Source organism: Bos grunniens, chromosome 6 (genome assembly GCF_055505025.1).
Source record: "Bos grunniens cultivar Pamir isolate PY7600 chromosome 6, Bosgru_T2T1.0, whole genome shotgun sequence".
Classification (NCBI taxonomy): domain Eukaryota; kingdom Metazoa; phylum Chordata; class Mammalia; order Artiodactyla; family Bovidae; genus Bos; species Bos grunniens.
Window position 1 is genome coordinate 63,176,478 of NC_141170.1, and position 17,601 is coordinate 63,194,078.

Here is a 17,601-nt window from a genome sequence, read left to right on the forward strand (position 1 = left end):
GCACAGTCCTGATTTCTGAATTTTCTTTTTTTAAACTTAAAAAAAAATATTTTAAACACTGAGAGCTTCCAGTCGAACAGGAAGTGCTGAAACCTCTGGGATGGTACGGGAAGGGAGATGGGAGGGGGGTTTAGGATGGGGAACACATGTACACTTGTGGTGGATTCATGTTGATGTATGGCAAAACCAATACAATATTGTAAAGTAAAAAAAAAAAACAAAAAACTATGGAATTAGCTGGACTTTCTTCTCTCTGTATTTTCAGGCTTCTCTGGTGGCTCAGAGGGTAAAGTGTCTGCCCGCAATGTGGGAGACCTGGGTTAGATCCCTGGGTCAGGAAGATCCCCTGGAGAAGGAAATGGTAACTCACTCCAGTATTCTTGCCTGGAAAATCCTATGAAAGGAGAAGCCTGGTATGCTACAGTCCATGGGGTCGCAAAGAGTCAGACACAACTGAGCGACTTCATTTTTTCTCTATATATTCAAATTAGTTTGGGCACTAAGCATCTTTCCAAAGGACAATAACAATAGCATCCCCGGGACAACCCTGCTTATATTGTCCTTGGTTCTTGATCAAATTTCCTTGCAGGTGTTTACTGGAGAGGACATTGCCCTGGGAGGTGGGGTGGGTTGGGGAAGGGCCTCTAAGCCTAGAATGGTGATGCTCACTCCTGTCTAGATGTGCCTGTTGGTGAAGGTTGGTTTGGATTTCCCACCCCTGTGGGTCCTAGATGTCACCTTCAGCCTGAGATTTAAAATACAAGTAATTTTTCTACACCAACCTTTCTCTCAGCCACAAATGTCCATTTGCATCCCATGGATGAGATAATAGGGACCCTCTAGTAGTCCATCATCCAACTGAGTTCTCACGAAACTTGTATTCTCCATGGGTGAGCAATATTGTGTGAGGGACCACAACAACACTTATTTTACTGTATTTTAGTCATTGTTAGAAAAGTGAAAAAATAAGATTGTGTGTGTATGTAAATAACAATAAAAGCTGTTCAATAGAAAAGATTTGTGAAATTGGAATTTCTGCAAAAGAGAAATAAAATAATGTTTATAAACATGGTCCAGGAAATGTGGAAAAAGAAGTTTAAGACATAATATAATTGCATATTTAAAACAGTTTACATTATATGCCATGTATTTACATTATCCAAAAGTGAGTGTTGAAGTAAGAAGCATTAGCTATGGCCTCACAAAGAATGAACTGAGGTCCAGGAACATTAGGTATTAGGACTGCTCCCTCACACAGCCTGAGAATTCCAACCCATTGATTTCTTTATCCACAAGTGGTCTCTGATGGTTAATGACCCTTCATGCAGCAAGAATGTTGGGGACAGGCAAGTGAGAGAGATGACCGATTCCATGTCACTGGGAAGCCCTCCCTGCCCTTTGGCCTCATTTTGCATTTTTGTGTCCCATCAAAGTCCTAGTCACACTGCAGAACTAGAGGCTTCTCGAGTCCAAATTTATGCACACTTTTCATTCCATTGAACTTCAGAGACAGAAGGACTCATCAATTCCCTTATTTATTCCTCAAGGGGAATCTGGGTCCAGGTTGAAATTTTAAGTTCAGGATTTGGATCAGAAACAGGAATGTGATGACTGTTCAGGGGTAGGGTTTGCTGGGGGAAAAGGCAGGAATTGGGCATAGAACTTCCATGGAGGGCTCAGGGTGGAAAGTTCCCATCTGGCAGAGGTCAAAGAAAAAAAGAAATAGTTTAAAAAACAGGGAGATGTCAAACAAGAGTGCACTGGACATAAGAAAGTATTGGAAAAAAAAATCTTGCTAATTAAGACTAAATTAGAAGCTGATCAACTGAATATATAATAAAAGGATTCTAGTAGAGGCATGAAGATATTTATGAGAACAGAAAAAAAAATTGAAAATACAAAGTATCATAAGAGTAGTAATTTTTAAAGAAGTAAAAATGTCAAACATATGCCTCTGTAAATTCTATGCAGCAACACCAAACAGTGCCACAGAATTAAAACTATTTTCCAAGAAAACTCCATAAAAATAAAAGCCTTGCAATTATGTATTAAAACGATACCTGGTATATCTGGAAAGATTGGTTCAGTTTGTCACCTCAAAAGACATAGTAAAAGAAGTGATTTTAAAGATAACAAATGCCCCAGGGCATAAAAAAAAATACAAAAGTAAACAGAAGACAACTCATTTAAATAGAAAAATCACTTGACCTCTGATTTTTTGACAATAACAGAAAAAATAAAGACAACCTTACAATATCATTAAAAACTGCTTAAGGATAGAAATATGTAAGCCACGGATTTTACTCCCAACCAAACTGTCCTTCAATTATCATGGTTATAAAAACAGATTTATCAGGTTATAAAAACAGCCAAAACTCAGGGAATATTATATCCAAAAGCCATGAGTAATACACAAAAATTTGAGTGTAATACAATCAAGACTTTACTATGACATTTTTGCCAAAACAATTTCAGTTCAGTTCAGTTCAGTTGCTCAGTCATGTCCGACTCATGGAGACCCCATGAACTGCAGCACGACAGGCCTCCCTGTCCATCACCAACACCTGGAGTCGACTCAAACCATGTCCATCGAGTTGGTGATGCCATCCAACCATCTCATCCTCTGTCGTCCCCTTCTCCTCCTGCCCTCAATCTTTCCCAGCATCAGGGTCTTTTCCAATGAGTCAGCTTTTTGCATCAGGTGGCCAAAATATTGGAGTTTCAGCTTCAACATCAGTCCTTCCAATGAACACCCAGGACTGATCTCCTTTAAAATGGACCGGTTGGATATCCTTGCAGTCCAAGGGACTCTCAAGAGTCTTCTCCAACACTACAGTTCAAAAACATCAATTTTTCGGTGCTCAGCTTTCTTTATAGTCCAACTCTCACATCCATACATGACCACTGGAAAAACCATAGTCTTGACTAGACGGACCTTTGTTGACAAAGTAATGTCTCTGCTTTTTAATATGCTGTCTAGGTTGGTCATAACTTTCCTTCCAAGGAGTAAGCATCTTTTAATTTCCTGGCTGCAATCACCATCTGCAGTGATTTTGGAGCCCAGAAAAATAAAGTCAGCCACTATTTCCACTGTTTCCCCATCTATTTGCCATGAAGTGATGGGATTGGATGCCATGATCTTAGTTTTCTGAATGTTGAGCTTTAAGCCAACCTTTTTACTCTCCTCTTTCACCTTCATCAAGAGGTTGTTTAGTTCTTCTTCACTTTCTGCCATAAGAGTGGTGTCATCTGCATATCTGAGGTTATTGATATTTCTCCCAGCAATCTTGATTCCAGCTTGTGCTTCTTCCAGCCCAGCATTTCTCATGATGTACTATGCATAAAAGTTAAATAAGCAGGGGACAGTATACAGCCTTGATGTACTCCTTTTTCTATTTGGAACCAGTCTGTTGTTCCATGTCCAGTTCTAACTGTTGTTTCCTGACCTGCATATAGGTTTCTCAAGAGGCAGGTCAGGTGGTCTGGTATTCCCATCTCTCGAAGAATTTTCAAGTATATCGTGATCCACACAGTCAAAGACTTTGGCATAGTAAATAAAGCAGAAATAGATGTTTTTCTGGAACTCTCTTGCTTTTTCTATGACCCAGAAGATGTTGGCAATTTGATCTCTGGTTCCTCTGCCTTTTCTAAAACCAGCTTGAACATCTGGAAGTTCACGGTTCACATATTGTTGAAGTCTGGCTTGGAGAATTTTGAGCATTACTTTATTAGTGTATGAGATGAGTGCAATTGTGCAGTAGTTTGAGCATTCTTTGGCATTGCCTTTCTTTAGGATTGGAATGTAAACTGACCTTTTCCAGTCCTGTGGCCACTGTTGAGCTTTTCAAATTTGCTGGCATATTGAGTGCAGCACTTTCACAGCATCATCTTTTAGGATTTGAAATAGTTCAACTGAAATTCTATCACCTCCACTAGCTTTGTTCGTATAATGCTTCCTAAGGCCCACTTGACTTCACATTCCAGGATGTATGGCTCTAGGTGAGTGATCACACCATTGTGATTATCTGGGTCATGAACATCTTTTTTGTACAGTTCTTGTGTGTATTCTTGCCACCTCTTCTTAATATCTTCTGCTTCTGTTGGGTCCCTACCATTTCTGTCCTTTATTGAGCCTGTCTTTGCATGAAATGTTCCCTTAGTATCTCTAATTTTCTTGAAGAGATCTCTAGTCTTTCCCATTCTATTGTTTTCCTCTATTTCTTTGCATTGATCACTGAGGAAGGCTTTCTTATCTCTCCTTGATATTCTTTGTAACTCTGCATTCAAATGGGTATATCTTTCCTTTTCTCCTTTGCTTTTCACTTCCCTTATTTCACAGCTATTTGTAAGGCCTCCTCAGACAGCCACAGCCCTGTCTAACTCAATGAAACTAAGTCATGCCGTGTGGGGCCACCTAAGACAGATGGTCATGGTGGAGAGGTCTAACAGAATGTAGTTCACTGGAGAAGGGAATGGCAAACCACTTCAGTATTCTTGCCTTGAGAATCCCATGAACAGTATTAAAAGGCAAAAAGATAGGACAATGAATGATGAACTGCCCAGGTCAGTAGGTGCCCAATATGCTACTGGAGATCAGTGGAGAAATAACTCTAGAAAGAATGAAAGGATACAGCCAAAACAAAAACAATACCCAATTTTGGATGAGACTGGTGATAGAAGTAAGGTTCCATGCTGTAAAGAGCAATATTGCATAGGAACCTGGAATGTTAGGTCCATGCTGCTGCTGCTAAGTCGCTTCAGTCATGTCTGCCTCTGTGTGACCCCATAGACAACAGCCCACCAGGCTCCTCCTTCCCCGGGATTCTCCAGGAAAGAACACTGGAGTGGGTTGCCATTTCCTTCTTCAATGCATGAAAGTGAAAAGTGAAAGTGAAGTCGCTCAGTTGTGTCTGACTCTTCACGACAGGAGGGACTGTAGCCTACCAGGATCCTCTGTCCTTGGAATTTTCCAGGCAAGAGTACTGGAGTGTGTTGCTATTTCCTTCTCCAGTTAGGTCCATGAATCAAAGCAAATTGGAAGTGGTCAAACAGGAGATGACAAGAGTGAACATTGGCATTTTTGGAATCAGTGAACTAAGATGGACTGGAATGGGTGAATTTAACTCAGATGACCATTATATCTACTACTGTGGGCAAGAATCCCTTAGAACAAATTGAGTAGCCATCATAGTCAACAAAAGAGTCTGAAATGTAGTACTTAGATGCAGTCTCAAAAATGACAGAATGATCTCTGTTCGTTTCCAAGGCAAACCATTCAATATCATGGTAATCCAAGTCTAGTCCTGACCAGTAATGCTGAAGAAGCTGAAGTTGAACAGTTATATGAAGATGTACAAGACCTTCTAGAACTAACACCCAAAAAAGATGTCCTTTTCATTATACAGGACTGGAAAGCAAAAGTAGGAAGTCAAGAAACACCTGGAGTAACAGGCAAATTTGGCCTTAGAGTACAGAATGAAGCAGAGCAAAGGCTAATAGAGTTCTGCCAAGAGAATACACTGGTCATAGCAAACACCATCTTCCAACAACACAAGAGAAGACTCTACACATGGACATCACCAGATGATTGACACCGAAATCAGATTGATTATATTCTTTGCAGCCAAAGATGGAGAAGCTCTATACAGTCAGCAAAAACAAGACCGGGAGCCAACTGTGGCTCAGATCATGAACTCCTTATCGCTGAATTCAGACTGAAATTGGAGAAAGTGGAGAAAACCACTAGGTCATTCAGGTATAAACTAAATCAAATCCCTTATGACTATACAGTGGAAGTGAGAAATAGATTGAAGGGACTAAATCTGATAGACATAGTGCCTGATGAACTATGGATGGAGGTTAGTGACATCGTACAGGAGACAGGAATCAAGACCATCCCCAAGAAAAAAAATTTAGAATGACCATTTAATATTTAATTGTGTAACTTAGACAATCAAGGGTAGAAGAATGTCATCTGCCATGACATTAAGTAATAATGTTATGAAAAGGAAAAAGAGAAGGTGAAGAAGGAATTAGAATAAGCTCAGCAATTGTCATTTTAAAAAGAGGTGGAGTCAGTTGGTATTGCTATGAACTGGTAGATAAAATACAGGTTTTGCCACCAGCTAAAGCAGAGCATTCCTAAGAAACCTTTAATAGGCTGAAAAGTCACAAAGCAATAAGCAATTACCTCAGGACCCACCTTGCTAACAGATGCACAAAATAAATTGAGATCAAGCACAGATGCTCATGGATACAGTTCAAAGTGATGATGGCTTGATGCTGAGATGCTGAGTGCAGTTCCCAGGGAAGGAGCTTGCTGTGCCTTTCTCACTGCTCTAGGTGTGCACTGCCTCTACAATCACAGCTGCAAAGCAAATGCTGAGTGCTATTTTCACTTTTTATCTTTTTTTCTAAAAATGCAAATCCTCTTTAGATTACTTTAGATTAGTGAAAACAGGAACAAATATAGGTCTTTCATAAAAGTGACGTATGTGTGTGCTTAGTCACTCAGTCGTATCCGACTCTTTGTGACCCCATGGACTGTAGCCCACCATGCCCCTCTGTCCATGGGATTTTTCAGGCAAGAATACAGGAGTGGGTTGCTATTTCCTTCTCCTGGGCATCTTCCTGACCCAGGGATTGAACCTGCATCTCCTGCATTGGCAAGTGGGTTCTTAAGCACTGAGCCATCAGGCAAACCTCAGAATATCTATAACAGAAATCTAAGTAAGGAAATGTGGACTGAGGACATCACTAAAGGTGTTGTTAAAAAGGTCATCTTTGGAAGAAAACCCCAGACCAGATCAGTTGCTCAGTTGTGTCCAACTCTTTGCGATCCCATGAATCGCAGCACGCCAGGCCTCCCTGTCCATCACCAACTCCCAGAGTTCACTCAGACTCACGTCCATCGAGTCAGTGATGCCATCCAGCCATCTCATCCTCTGTCGTCCCCTTCTCCTCTTGCCCCCAATCCCTCCCAGCATCAGAGTCTTTTCCAATGAGTCAACTCTTCGCATGAGGTGGCCAAAGTACTGGAGTTTCAGCTTTAGCATCACTCCTTCCAAAGAAATCCCAGGGCTGATCTCCTTCAGAACGGACTGGTTGGATCTCCTTGCAGTCCAAGGGACTCTCAAGAGTCTTCTCCAACACCACAGTTCAAAAGCATCAATTCTTTGGCACTCAGCCTTCTTCACAGTCCAACTCTCACATCCATACATGACCACAGGAAAAACCATAGCCTTGACTAGACCGACCTTTGTTGGCAAAGTAATGTCTCTGCTTTTGAATATGCTATCTAGGTTGGTCATAACTTTCCTTCCAAGGAGTAAGCGTTTTTTAATTTCATGGCTGCGGTCACCATCTGTAGTGATTTTGGAGCCCAGAAAAATAAAGTCTGACACTGTTTCCACTGTTTCCCCATCTATTTCCCATGAAGTGGTGGGACCGGATGCCATGATCTTTGTTTTCTGAATGTTGAGCTTTAAGCCAACTTTTTCACTCTCCACTTTCACTTTCATCAAGAGGCTTTTGAGTTCCTCTTCACTTTCTGCCATAAGAGTGGTGTCATCTGCATATCTGAGGTTATTGATATTTCTCCCAGCAATCTTGATTCCAGCTTGTGTTTCTTCCAGTCCAGCGTTTCTCATGATGTACTCTACATATAAGTTAAATAAAGAGGGTGACGATATACAGCCTTGAAGAACTCCTTTTCCTATTTGGAACCAGTCTGTTGTTCCATGTCCAGTTCTAACTGTTGCTTCCTGACCTGCATACAGATTTCTCAAGAGGCAGGTCAGGTGGTCTGGTATTCCCATCTCTTTCAGAATTTTCCACAGTTTATTGTGATCCACACAGTCAAAGGCTTTGGCATAGTCAATAAAGCAGAAATAGATGTTTTTCTGGAACTCTCTTGCTTTTTCTATGACCCAGAGGATGTTGGCAATTTGATCTCTGGTTCCTTTGCCTTTTCTAAAACCAGCTTGAACATCAGGAAGTTCACGGTTCACATATTGCTGAAGCCTGGCTTGGAGAATTTTGAGCATTACTTTACTAGCGTGTGAGATGAGTGCAATTGTGCAGTAGTTTGAGCATTCTTTGTCATTGCCTTTCTTTGGGATTGGAATGAAAACTGACATTTTCCAGTCCTGTGGCCACTGCTGAGTTTTCCAAATTTGCTGGCATATTGAGTGCAGCACTTTCACAGCATCATCTTTCAGGATTTGGAATAGCTCAACTGGAATTCCATCACCTCCACTAGCTTTGTTCGTAGTGATGCTTCTAAGGTCCACTTGTCTTCACATTCCAGGATGTCTGGCTCTAGGTCAGTGATCACACCATCGTGATTATCTGGGTCATGAAGATCTTTTTTGTACAGTTCTTCTGTGTATTCTTGCCATTTCTTCTTAATATCTTCTGCTTCTGTTAGGTCCATACCATTTCTGTCCTTTATCGAGCTCATCTTTGCATGAAATGTTCCTTTGGTATCTCTGATTTTCTTGAAGAGATCCCTAGTCTTTCCCATTCTGTTGTTTTCCTCTATTTCTTTGCACTGATCACTGAAGAAGGCTTTCTTATCTTTTCTTGCTATTCTTTCGAACTCTGCATTCAAATGTTTATAACTTTCCTTTTCTCCTTTGCTTTTCTCTTCTCTTCTTTTCACAGCTATTTGTAAGGCCTTCCCAGACAGCCATTTTGCTTTTTTGCATTTCTTTTTTATGGGAATGGTCTTGATCCCTGTTTCCTGTACAATGTCATGAACCTCATTCCATAGTTCATCAGGCACTCTATCTATCAGATCTAGGCCCTTAAATCTATTTCTCACTTCCACTGTATAATCATAAGGGATTTGATTTAGGTCATACCTGAATGGTCTAGTGGTTTTCCCTACTTTCTTCAATTTAAGTCTGAACCCCAAACCTTCATAAATAACAGAAGAAATAGAAAAGGAAAAAAATAGAACATATTCAGAAAGGAGTTCAGTTCAGTTACTTAGTTGTCTCTGACTCTTTGTGACTCCACGAACCACAGCACGCCAGGCCTCCCTGTCCATCACCAACTCCCGGAGTCCACCCAAACCCATGTCCATTGAGTTTGTGATGCCATCCAACCATCTCATCCTCTGTCGTCCCCTTCTCCTCCTGCCCTCAATCTTTCCCAGCATCAGGGTCTTATCCAATGAGTCAACTCTTTGCATGAGGTGGCCAAAGTACTGGAGTTTCAGCTTCAACAGAAGTCCTTCCAATGAACACCTAGGACTGATCTACTTTAGGATGGACTGGTTGGATCTCCCTGCAGTCCAAGGGACTCTCAAGAGTCTTCTCCAACACCACAGTTCAAAAGCATCAATTCTTCGGTGCTCAAGTTTCTTCACAGTCCAACTCTCACATCCATACATGATCACTGGAAAAACCATAGCCTTGACTACATGGGCCTTTGTTGACAAAGTAATGTCTCTGCTTTTTAATATGCTGTCTAAGTTGGTCATAACTTTCCTTCCAAGGAGTAAGTGTCCTTTAATTTCCTGGCTGCAATCACCATCTGCAGTGATTTTGGAGCCCAGAAAAATAGTCAGCCGCTGTTTCCACTGTTTCCCGATCTATTTGCCATGAAATGATGGAACTGGATGCCATGATCTTAGTTTTCTGAATGTTGAGCTTTAGCCAACTTTTTCACTCTCTTCTTTCACTTTCATCAAGAGGCTCTTTAGTTCCTCTTTACTTTCTGCCATAAGGGTGGTGTCATCTGCATATCTGAGGTTATTGATATTTCTCCAGGCTATCTTGATTCCAGCTTGTACTTCAGTATATATAAAATACTAGACTTGGTTAAGAAGAAATGTATCAACCATATTAATAAGCACAAGTGTGCTTAACTCACCTATTAAAGGAAAGATCATTTCAAAGTTCCTTACTGACCAAAAGTCAATTCTGTTTTAGATAAGAGACACACTAAAATAAAGTTATTCAATAAGACTAAAATTAGAAGGGTGGACAAATATATATGGGAAAATCTTACATCACACACTGAAATAAAGTAGACACTAGGAGTTCTAATCTGAATACTGATGATGTGGAATTCATGCCAAAGAACATTAAGCATGACAATGATTAGAATATTACAGAACAAAGTATATAATGTTGATATTAATAATTATGAGTATGTAGCAGATGATGCAACAATTTCTTAAAGAAGAAGCTACAGGTAATACAAGGAGAAATAAACAGAAACTCATAAATAATAAAATACTTTAACCTTTGACACCTTTTACACTGCTTAATTCAAGAGAGGCTACATAAACAAATAGATCTAAATACTATAATTTTTATGGTAACTTTTATTGATACATTTTGTTATATATTTATCCCTGAAACTTTATATGCTTATAGTAAAGAACATGCGCTTCCCAGATGGCTCAGTGGTGAAGAATCTGCCTGTCAATGCAGAAGACACAAGTTTGATACCTGGGTTGGGAAGATCCCCCGGAAAAGGAAATGGCAACCCACTCCAGTATTCTTGCCTGGGAAATCCTATGGATAGAGGATCCTGGTGGGCTAGAGTCCATGAGGTTGCAAAAGAGTCAGAGATGACTTAGGGACTTAAACAACAATTACAACAACAGCACAGAATATACCTTCTCAAGAACTCATTTAGTTTTCACAAAAAAATCAATTATAAATTATCAATAAATGCTTCGTTAAAACCCTTAAAGTAGAAATAATGTGAACAATATTCTTTGATCACTGCACAATAAAACTAGAATTAATAATAAGAAAATAATAACACATCTATTGGGAAATTTCTTATGCAATTGCAGAAGAAAAGAGAAAGTAGAAATAAAAACTTTTCAATGTCTAAAAATGGAGAGAATTAAGGATATAAAGCATCAACTAAATCCAAACTTAAAAACTTGGAAGAGAAAAATGAAATAAAAGCAAATATTAAAAAAAAATGATTAGTGAAAGAAAAAATTGGAAAAAAAAGGCTGATTTTCTGAAAATAAATAGACAAAGCACTAAGTAACCTAATAAAAACAGAAAAGGAAAGAGTTCAAATTTATAAGTTGAAAATGATAAAGGGAAAGAACAATTGAAAGAGAAAAAAACCCATGAGATTACTGTATATAAATCCATATAAATTATATTTAGAAACAAAGATAAAGGGAAAAATATACAGTGAAAATAAAATTGTCCAAATTTGATTAGAGTGAAGATAGAATGGTTAAACCAAGCTATTTTCACGAAGGAAATAATGCTTCTAAAGACACACTACTCAAAATAGCCCCATATGTATATCCTTTCATAGAAAAATTCTTAGCACATCGTGGAGACTAGATTATTGTAATCATAAGGATATACAAACATTAATATTTCCAGAGGGAAACGATTTTTGAATGCTTTTAATGAAACAAATATAACTTTAATATTTATATCATTGATGAGAGCAGGAAAAAATATAAATGTAAACTTATAGATAAAATATTAGCAAGTAAAAGCCAGTACCACCTTAAAAATAAATGCATCACAGACTAGTGAGAGACATCTAGAAATGCAAGAATTGTTAAACATTAGCATATCCATTTGTGTACTTTAGTCCTAAAGTCAGTAACATACCCAGGAATTTAATGAGTATTTATTTAGTGGCATTTCCACTGGCTCCTCCTTGAATGGTTAATGGCTATGCCTTCAGTGCATTCACACAGGTTCTCATGTTTAAAGAGCCCACACTGGCTCAATAGTAAAGGACAGGGAAGCCTGGTGTGCTGTAGTTCATGGGGTCGCAGAGTTGGACACTACTTAGTGATTGAACAACACTTAGTTTAACACTGCTGTAGCCATCTTAATTTTTTCACAAGTGGTCCCACATTTGGCATAGGCAGATCTGAATTTGGATCCTAGCTCTGTAACTTGTTATCTGCCTGTCCTTGGGCAAGTCACTTAACGTCTCTGTGTCATGATTTTCTGCGGTGCTCTGGTGGAAACTGAAGTTGGTATACAACAGTGCTAGACACATAGTAAGTGCCAAAATAAGAGATAGATATATAGTAATTATTACTGATATTGTTGTGGAGGTGGCAGTTGAGCTGTGATTATTGCTAGATTTCACCAAGGTCTGCTGCTGCTGCTGCTGCTGCTGCTAAGTCACTTCTGTCGTGTCCGACTCCATGCGACTCCATAGACGGCAGCCCATCAGGCTCCCCCATCCCTGGGATTCTCCAGGCAAGAACACTGGAGTGGGTTGCCATTTCCTTCTCCGATGCATGAAAGTGAAAAATGAAAGGGAAGTCACTCAGTCGTGTCCGACTCTTAGCGACCCCATGGACTGTAGCCCACCAGGCTCCTCCACCCATGGGATTTTCCAGGGAAGAGTACTGGAGTAGGGTGCCATTGCCTTCTCTGTCACCAAGGTCTAGAATCAATTTTAAAAAGAGAGAGAGAGAGAGAAGGCAACTCTATTCGAAATAACAGAGACAGCTTTATAGGGAAAGAAATTCCTTAACTGAGTCTTAAAGGTGGAGCCCAGTCAGCCATGAAGAAGAAAGGCATTCAGGATAGAGGTTTTCCCGAGCATTTACTGGAATAGTGTGGTGGCCAGGAGCATGGAATTGTGTGGATTTGGGTTAGAATCTCACTTCTGCAAGAAACATAACCTTGGGCAAATCACCTCCCCTCTCTGTGCCTTAGTTTCTTCATCTTTAAAATGTTGAAAAATGATAATAGTACCAATCTCATAGGGTTATTTGAGAATTAAGAGAGTTTAGGAACTTCCTCAGCAGCCAGTGGTTAAGACTCCATGCTTCCAATGCAGGGGGAGCAGGTTTAATCTCTGGTAGGGGAACTAAGATCTCACATGCCAGGAAGCAAGGCCCCAAAACTTTTTAAAAAATGATAATTAAGAAAGTTCATATATAAAGTACATAAAAGAACATTTAGCAAATTGTAAATACCAGATAGGTGATTTGTTATTATCCAAGGAAATCTCAATCAGACAAGAAATTTAAAAGAAGGAGGCAAGGGCCAGTTCACATAGGATTCATCTGCCAAGCTAAGGACCCTGAATGTGATCTCACAGGCAGTGGAGAAAGTCATTAATGCGTTTAAGTGTAATTGTGACAGGATCTGACCTGCCTTCTAGGAATTTGCTATGATAGCATTATAGAGACATGAAGAATTGTGGAATAAAAGACTTTCAGTTACTGTTGCTTTCCCTACTGGCACACCTGACAAAGGCAATTTCGGTTTCTAGTGTAAGCAATAGTCAGCATTGAGAAGATAAATTTTCAGCTCAAGAAATTGCCTTCCGGCCACAGCATCTGTCCCGGGAGGCACCCTGGTGAAGACTCAGCCATAATTTACATCCTAAACACTGCTTACATCCTGCACCCAAGAAAGAGTCAGAATATGTTCTACATTGCCATCCTCTCATATCTTTTCCAACCCAGCTCCAAGCTTGTAGAGTCAGAGCCAGTCTCTTGCTGAGAGCTTGAACACTTCATCCCCAGGTTACCTAGTAGATGTCCTTACCTTTTGTAGAGCTGCCAGGGGATCTCTGGAGGCACTCACTGTCATTCACAGCAGATGTAATGGCAGTCAGTAAACAGGGTTTATTGAGTACCCACTGTGCTTGGAGCACAGGAATATGGTTATAGAAAACCACCACAGCAAAGAAAGCAGTGGGAAACGGTTATATCTCTTCTGTAGTAGCGTCTGACACTTCTGTCAATGGTATAAGCTCTTCTAGGCTATTAAGAATTATTCAGTTCAACTAGAAATGTGACATGTAGACTTCCCCTCTGCCAATTTCTAAGGTGTCTGACAGGTGGGGATTTGCCAGCCATTGGACAATTCTGAGAGATTGTTCTGAATTCTTTTTATGAATCAAGGAAAAGTCAACTTGTCATGCATGATTAATCATCTCTGGATTTCAATTTGATTTATTTACTCAGTTTTGACCAGAAACTGTTTAAAATAGTCAAAAAACACATTTTGAGTATTATATTCCATCTAGAAAATTTTGAATGCATCAATACTAAATATGTTATTTCCTATAGCAGTTTGGGAGATTTTGTTTGTTTTGTAAGATAACCCATTCTGAACTCTCATAGAGGGAAAACCACTGTGAATATTTAAAGAACTACATTTTGAAAGTTTATTTCTCTATGAAAATATAAAAAGAAAATGTATCTTGGCACCATCATTTCATTATTTAAATATTCTTAAGCAAAAAAATCATTAATGTTAAAATTAACCTTCATTTTCTATGTAGAAATGTAACTATCTGGGGGGATAATATTTTTCCTGAGTATATGAAAATGATTTTACATAGCACCATTGTCTCATTGTCATTCACTAAGTAATATCGAGCTGTTGTGTGTAGTTACATTCTGCATTTCAAGTTTTCTTCTTTTAGCAAAATACAATTCCCCACAGCTTTGCCATAATTGTATTTACAAAGATAGATGAAAGGACCTTTTTATAGGTCTCAACCTCATCCAAAAAATGAGATTGAAAGGGCTGTCAGATTGTTCAACTCTTCTGAAAGAAAAACATGCTGGAGATCCAGTTTGTGTGACAACAACATGCATTTAACAAAACAAAAAATAATCAATTTCATGCCAGTGACAGGAGGTGATTCAGCTAGCTGGCTGGCAGTAAAGGTTGTTTAGCAGGTTTCAGATTCCTATTTGGGTGTCTAGCTTGTTAAGTAGCATCTGGTCTTTAATTAGTTGAAAAATTATTACCACTAAGAGTTGCTTTAAAATGAAAAAGAACAGAATAATTAAAATGTTAGAATCCATATGGTGGGTGCTTAGCCTCACTTGTCAATAGCTGTTTTCCTTCTTTATACTAATATGTTTAAAAATATTCCTATGTCATGTACTTTTTAAAATATACCTCATGTAAGTGTAAAACCCGCAAAGACTCCCAGAATGGAATAGCCAAAAAAAGGGTATTTTCCATTTAATAATTATTTCTGACCATGAAATTATCCTCAATATGCCCCACCTCATGGATGGAGTATGTAATTGGTAAGTGAATCTTATAATTGGCCTTATTATTGAAGAGATTAGCAAATTCTGCCTTGACTTGTTTTAAATACAGTGACACTGGTGAGAATATCAGTACCTTACAGATGACAGGGAAATTGCCTTTCCACACAGATTCCATTTAATGATTAGCTTGAAGTTAATGTTCCCTAGCATTAGAGGAAATCCAAATTTGCCATGGTTTTGTAATTATATTCCTACTTTACTTAGAGATAAAATTTTTAAAAAACATGTTATTTAGTGATAAACCAGTCTATATACACACTGTACTGTGAAAATCTATAAATAATTATACACATATGACAGTGCTCTCACCTCCCATACTGACAAAGCTGTGCTAAGTAGACCAAATATTTTGAAAACATTTTGCTTTATATTTTTGATATTCAGTAGAGGATGATTGTTTAATAAAAAGTATATGCATTTGGTCCTAGCAGAACTGAATTCAAACTTTCTTCTCTCCCTTTTACTTACCTAATGTCCCTTAACTTATTATTGTCCTTCTTTTTTCTTCTCTGATGTAAGACTCATAAAATCCAACCTGTTATAGTGAACTCTACAAAGTACACACCATTGTTTCTGGAGTGTATTACCTGTTTCATAAATGGTTTTATTATGCTGCTGCTGCTGTTGCTGCTAAGTCTCTTCAGTCGTGTCCAACTCTGTGCGACCCCATGGACGGCAGCCCACCAGGCTCCCCTGCAACACTGGAGTGGGTTGCCATTTCCTTCTCCAATGCATGAAAGTGAAAGGTGAAAGTGAAGTCGCCCAGTCGTGTCCGACTCTTAGTGACCCCATGGACTGCAGCCTACCAGGCTCCTCCGCCCACGGGATTTTCCATGCAAGAGTACTGGAGTGGGTTGCCATTGCCTTCTCCAAATATATGTAATGCATTTCAGATCTGAGAAAATCAATTTTAGAGTCCACCTCATGATCTGACAACACTGTATCAGTGAAGAATAATTAGCATAGGATCCAAGGTCATTTTGAAGAAATACATAATTTATTCACCACCTTTGAGATGTGAGCACTTTCGGGAACATGAACATCGTCTTAGTTTCATGCCATTCACCCCATGTTTACTGGAGACAGTGAGACTGACTTGAATGGACATTTTGATGTAATATTTACTCCTTATCCTTCTGAAGTTTCCAGTTTGCATGAAGAAGAAGAGTTCTCACAGAGGAAACCAAATCAATTCTTTAAATGCATCTGTGTTTTAATTTGCATGTGCTTAATGAGCAGAATCACAGTCATGCTTAACACTGTGGTCCTTTGTGTCTGCTCCAGCACAATGTCTTCTCTCTGAATAGAATGAGAACCTCATTTTTCTTTTTTGTTGTTGTTAGTATTTAAATTCTTCATCAAACCACTTATTTCCCACATTTTAATATTAGTTCTTCAAATTTAGTGCAGGATAATAAGCTGGAATCCTTCCTAGTTAAATGCCTTGTGTCAACATTTGTCTCCACTTTTCTGCTTACTTTTCAGCCCTTTCTAAAGTCTCTGTCCACGCAATGTCTCCATTGTTATCTTCTGCCTGTTGCTGAGTTTCCTGCTATGTACTGTAAATATCATGATCAGACAGCACCAATCAGGAGAAACACTGACATGTGGTATAGTAAGATGCAAATCAGGCAATATAGATTAATAGCAAACATTTGGTTGACATCTCTAATTCCGCTTGGGTTGAAACTAAAACTTTATTGCGCTCCTCTGTGGTCTGCCGTTCTTCCAGCTGCCTTTTCTACAGATGTTCTCAACATACGAAAGGGAGCCTGAACATTAACCCCCTGCTGCATATCAACAAGATGCCAATGATCATGCAGTAATTTGCTCTCTTTTTCAAGAGCTGACTGTTGATATGACATGATGGAAACCCTCATCGTTATACACAGTTACAAATGTCTGTAATTACTGCTGCTCTACAACTAAATGATTCAGCTCATCCATTCCATCCTGCTCAGAGGATGCCCAAGTGACACTTTACTTTTCTGTGCCCTTGCTTTTCCCCAATTCATGGCAGCTGGAAAACTCTGGCCTAATTGTGAACAGCCTAACGAGGACATGTAAACTTTCACTATTCTAGTCCCTGGGGAGACAATGACTATTTGAGCTAGTTAAGGACAAGATATAAGCAATGACGGAGGATTCCCTACTTCCTAAATGGACAGGAGAGGGGAAGAGACCAATGGCCGTTTCATGGGGCCCTAGGATAAAGACACAGCTAAGAAAATCATAGAGAAAGGAGTCTTATCCCAGGGAATTTTGTATTGCTTCTTGTTTTTTTCTCCAAAATGTATTCTCTGATTTTGCCTAAAGACACCAGTCTTATAAAAAGCTCTCAAGTTCTAAGATTGCCCTTACAACCTTGAAGTAAATTGAATATAATACGCCAAATTTCTGTTATCCTTGTTCAAAATCAAAACAGATTGTCTCAGACTGTCTACCCTTTCTCCTGTCCCCTTTTACCTGAAAATAATATTTTTTCTTAAGCTTTCATTGTTCCTCTTTAGTACCATCTTTCTGTTGCGCCCTCTGGAACTTGACTCTCC